Source organism: Triticum dicoccoides, chromosome 1B (genome assembly GCF_002162155.2).
Source record: "Triticum dicoccoides isolate Atlit2015 ecotype Zavitan chromosome 1B, WEW_v2.0, whole genome shotgun sequence".
NCBI classification, from domain to species: Eukaryota; Viridiplantae; Streptophyta; class Magnoliopsida; order Poales; family Poaceae; genus Triticum; species Triticum dicoccoides.
Window position 1 is genome coordinate 253,219,461 of NC_041381.1, and position 6,000 is coordinate 253,225,460.

The following is a 6,000-nucleotide window of genomic DNA, read 5'->3' on the forward strand; positions in this document are numbered from 1 at the left end:
CTATGGGCTCATATGCAACTTTTTCATGTAACTTGCGTTCAAATATCTTAGATATAGTATATGAACATATTTAGAATGATAAAGTAGTATATATAGTACCACATGATAGTATATGAGACATGTGGGGTAACTACCACTAGGTGGTAGGATATATATTGCTGTTATAAGAATGATCATGATGCCCTCATGTCCGTATTTTGTTTTCATCAACACCTCTATCTCTAAACATGTGGACATATTTTTCGATATCGGCTTTCGCTTGAGGACAAGCGAGGTTTAAGCTTGGGGGAGTTGATACGTCCATTTTGCATCATGCTTTTATATCCATATTTATTGCATTATGGGTTGTTATTAAATGTTATGTCACAATACTTATGGCTATTCTCTCTTATTTTACAAGGTTTACATGAAGAGGGAGAATGCCGGCAGCTGAGATTCTGGGCTGGAAAAGGAGCAAATATTGGAGACATATTCTGCATAGCTCCAAAAGTCCTGAAACTACATGAAAGTCATTTTTGGAACTAATGATAATTTTTCAGCGGAAGAAATACCTGAGGGGGGCCACCCACCGTCCATGAGGGTGGGGGCGCGCCCACCCTTATAGGGCATGCCCGCCTGCCTCGTGGGCCACCTGGCAGCCCTTCGGTGCCCATCTTCTGCATTATGAAGTCTTTTACCCTGGAAAAAAAATCATAAGCAAGCTTACGGGATGAAACTCCGCCGCCACAAGGAGGAACCTTGGTGGAACCAATCTAGGGCTCCAGCAGAGCTATTCTGCCGGGAAAACTTTCCTCCGGGAGGGGGAAATCATCACCATTGTCAACACCAACAAATGATTCCATCAGAACTGGCTCGACAAAACGAAGAAGTGGGCTTTGCAATCACATGATTTGGAGCTACGGTCGAAAAGATATAGTTGTTTTTCTGCCAGGGACCCACTTGTAATAAAATCATCACAAACAGGCCCTTAGCAGGAAAAACAAAACGCGCTCTCGAGGAAATACGCTTTCGGTGGATGAAAGCGTACACAGGAAGAAGCCGTGTCCACTTATCCACATCAGCAGGGGTGGGGCTGAGGCTTGGGGTCGCTGACGTGCGGGTCCCGCGGGGTGGGGCCCATCACTTAACCACGTCGGCGGGCCGGCGCGGTTAGCGCAGAGAGGCCGATAAGCGGGGCCCAGGGACGGAGTCAACATCATCTTCATCTTGCCCGCGTTCGCCCGTGGTCCAGGTGGAGGTCGCCGGCGCGGGAGCTTGTCCTGCCGGCTCTGGCCATCGCTGGTGGCGCCCGACCCACCAAAATGATCAGGAGATGGCGGCGCGTCCATCCACGCACTAAACGGGCCTCGAAGATGCCGGGAGCGAGGGTACCATGGACCATGGCAGACGGCGGCTTCGGCCGAAGACGGGCACGGAACTCCAGCGACTTGGAGGAGAGGATGAGCTCTGGGGAGACTTGGAGATGACTGGATAGGGCTCTAGCGGAGGTAGGAGGTGGAGAGGGGGCGTGGTTCGCCTGAATCGAAGTGGGCGAAGCCGGCAGCCGAGGTGGCCATTGGAGGGCAAGAGAGCTCCTCGAGCTTGTTTGACAGGACGGGGTGCTACTGGGAGTGAGGAAGGACTACTGGAGCGCTCGGAGTGCTCGGGGGAGGTCTTCAAGGAGGGGGTCGAGCTAGCACCACCGCGGACGCGTGCCCACGCTCGCGAGCTAGGAGGTAGATGATGGAGGGAGAACAATGGAGTGTCTAAAGGGGAGGAAAAGGCCAATGGAGCACGGGAAGGATGACGACGGCGACGAACAGAGCCAAAACGCCATTGTACATCTATGGGAGCGCGGCGGTTTGCGGTGGTGAGGAAGCTGCCGGAGGAGGAGAGGGGTCCATGGGAACGGCGACAATGAGATGCACCACTAGACATGCTCACAAGCTCTAAGATGACGAGGGGGAGTGGTGCCAAAGCACAAACGGTGCTCTAGTCACGCCATAGCGCAAAAAGCGCGTAAATGTGCATGCCAGCTGGGCGGTCACCACACGACATGGCATGGGGAGGGCTGTAGAGGATGGCAAACTATGTCTGGGAGCTAGTCCTTCCAGGGTGGAGCATTTATGATGCATTGGCTTGATATGGGGTGCTATGGTTAAATGGTAACTAAGCTTTGAAGTTTACTGCATCAAATTTGGCAGAGCACTGCTGATTAACAGGAACTTGATTGGGGTCAATGGAGTTGTCTGGAATGATTAACGTAGGAAGGACTAAGATCTTGGGGGTTTTGAGGGGATTTGAACCAAGATTTAACATAGTTGCTTTGCAACTGCCAAATCTGGTCAGAAACCAAATTTGGATGATGCACTCACCTGGAGTTATGGAATGGGATGCAACTTGGCAAATCCTCATTATATGAACATATAAAGATGTTGTAAAAAGCTCATACCAAATGGGTTCACCAAAATGGTACTTGCTTCACAAACATCATTTTTGTCCAGAAACTTGGAATAATTTTGGTGTTCAAATGGATCAATGAAATGATGCCAAATTGGGTGGAGAGATGTTTTATGGGTCTAATAATGATCTGGAAATTTATCAAGATTTTTGAAGCAATATAAAATGCACTTTCTTCACAACCTGAAAATATTGCCAGAATCAAAGATTTGCTCTTGTGCTCACATAGATAATTGGATGGGGCTGCGAATGGGTGGAGTTGTTTAATATGAGCACATTAAGGAGTGTGAAAAAGTTCAACTCATTTGGGTACTCCTAGCTAGTACGTCCTTCACAAAGCCTTCTGTCTGACAAAAACTTTGAAAATTCACTAAGGAAGATTGGCTAGGCAAATAAAGTTGAACTTGTGCATGAGGCAATTATTTGGACTTATAAGCATGCCCAAAAAGGTTGGGAGCAACTAGGAAAAATATAAATAACACTTCCTTCACAAAGTGCCATTTAGGACAAAATAGAAAAAGGAATATTTGGGGAATTATTTTTGAAATGGCCAAGGAAATGTTTGGGCATATTTGAGCTATATATGACCTAAAGGAATTATGAAAATTAATAGGGATTTTTTGGATGGACCGAAATATAGGTTGCTTCACAACCTAGGGTAGATAGGGCTATTCCTTTAATAGAAAAAGGAATATTCCCGAGAAAAAGGTTTTAGGGTTTGGTCACGGAGTGAAGTGACATGATCTTGGCAAGGTTTTGAGAATGATGAGCCACCTGTGAGGGGGAATGAGGATGATTTTCCAGGTGGCAAGGCCGCAGAACCACTCCAAAAAGAAAAACAGAGCAAAAACCAAGTAAATCAAAAGAAAAAGAAAAGGGCCAAAATCCAGGTTGTTACATCCTCCTCTTCAGCTGCATCTTTTGTACAGCTTCAAAAGTTGCAGCTCCAAAATTCTATGTTTCAAAACACTTATTTCATTATTCTGTTTATTATTTTGAAGTCATGAAAACTCTATTCAGTGTGCTTGATCACTCCACTTCCATGTTTATCCTTGCAGAAAAGTAGACCTTTATCCTGATAGTCATGGAAACACAGGTTCGCATTGTGTGCATCATCGCTAATCAGCTACTACGTATTGTCAGCGGACATGCTTGCTTATTCCTGTAACAGATCATTACTGTATCTGCTTTGCCATTCTAACTTTTAAGATTTGATCAATTCTTTAGAAGTTCGTACAGATCTGGAAGTATTTGGTTTTGTTGGTCAAATCCATTACCTACCTGTTCTTATTTATTTGATTGGTCAAATAAAATATCTTATCACCTAGATTCATTTTTCTTGATTACAGTCTCATGCAAAAGTAGTCTAAAATAGTATAAATAGTTGTAGTAATTCATAAATATCTTCAGTGTAGTTCTTATTTGGTTTCTAGGCATAGAATTTACTTCAAAATTTTGATATTTATTTGGTTAGTAAGGCTCTAGAATAAAACAGACCAAGAGAGATGGAATCTTATGGATGTTTCCGCACTTTTAAGAAACTTTCCATCTTGGCAAGAGGACTTGACTAGCTCTGTGTAGGACTCAGCCCTGCTGCCTTCCAGTAGTCATTGGTGTTTTCTTATGTTCCTGTTAGCCCAAGTGCATCAGATAAGTAGACTGTTATGCTGGAAAAAAAAGGAAAGATACTACTCTTTTGGTACTTACAATACAGATATATGCTATAACATATTACCTTTATGCTCTCTTTGCATTTCATTTTATGACTGTGAACAAGCAAGTAAGTAATATCAATGCCTAAGAATTATTTTGTTTGCCATTCTAATCATGACAGCAGAGAGCAATGGATATAGAAGATAAACAATTGTCCGTAGAAGAAATAGACAATAACTTATTCAGGTTACTTCTTAATTAAAAACTCCTCTATATCATTACATACACATGCTTAAGAATGTGCCGTTTTGAGAGTGAGCTTCTGGCAGTACCTCACACTTATCTTATATGCCATTCCAACTAACTGTTGCAGAAGAGAGCATGGGATATATAAGAAATCTCCAGGCAACTTCGGTTAGATGTATCATCTTCTGCTAGTAGTCAACTTGACGAACGACCTTCTCAGGTTAATTCTTGCGTCAGTGTTTCGGCTTTTCTCCATTGGGTCGTAAAATGTTGTTCCTATGCTTAGGAGACTGGAACTGACATGTTGGATGCAAGGCTACAACTGACATGCTGGATGGGGAATAACCAAATTTGTGGACAAAGAGCAACAACCAAGGACAAAGAGTGCATCGCAAGGGGGTGGTGTTTAGGATATATACACAAAAGAGGAATCTTTATTTTGTACAGAACCAAATTATATGATGTAATTGACCACAGTTTCTAAGATTTTCTCCTGTACTAAATGTTCATCATGTATTAAGTACATTTTATTGTGTCACTTCTTTTTGAGGGGTAGCTTTATTCATTAAAGACCACAAAGTGTGGGATAGAGTTCATCAAACTAGGCTTTATTGTGTCACGTATGTTCACCTTGTTTTTTACTGTGTAACTTATGGTTACCTTCTGTGTTAACGTAAGCAATTTGGACTTTCTAATTGCAGGCTCAATTATTAGACCCACTAATTTTCTAATTTGTTGCATAATTACAGTAAGCAACTAATTTCATTTAATTCTTTGTTTGATTTTTTAAAACTTATGCCTCCTGGTTCCTGAATAACATAACAAATTATGAATGCTAAAGTATATATTTTGAAAGGCAAGTCTCTTTTTTAAATAAAAATAGTCAGAATTCATGTCCTATGTGATTGCTCAAACCTATAGTTATTAACAAATGCATATTTTCAAAGTTTTCATGATTTTAAATGGGCCTCTGCAACGGGTCATGTAGAGAGCTGATACGTCCATTTTGCATCATACTTTTATATCGATATTTATTACATTATCGCCTGTTATTACACGTTATGTCACAATACTTATGACTATTCTCTCTTATTTTACAAGGTTTACATGAAGAGGGAGAATGCCGGCAGCTGGGATTCTGGGCTTGAAAAGGAGCAAATATTCGAGACCTATTATGCACAGCTCCAAAAGTCCTGAAACTCCAGGGAAGTCATTTTTGGAATTAATGATAATTATTCAGCGGAAGAAATACCTGAGGGGGGCCACCCACCGTCCACGAGGGTGGGGGCGCGCCCACCCTTACAGGGCGCGTCCCCCTGCCTCGTGGGCCACTTGGCAGCCCTCCGGTGCGCATCTTCTGCTATATGAAGTCTTTTACCCTGGAAAAAATCATAAGCAAGATTACGGGACGAAACTCCGCCGCCCCGAGGCGGAACCTTGGCGGAACCAATCTAGGGCTCCGGCGGAGCTGTCCTGCCGGGGAAACTTCCCTCCGGGAGGGGGAAATCATCACCATCGTCATCACCAACAATCCTCTTATCAAGAGGGGGTCAATCTACATCAACATCTTCACCAACACCATACCCTCTCAAACCCTAGGTCATCTCTTGTATCCCATCTTTGTACCAAAACCTCGGATTCGTACTTGTGGGTTGGTATAGT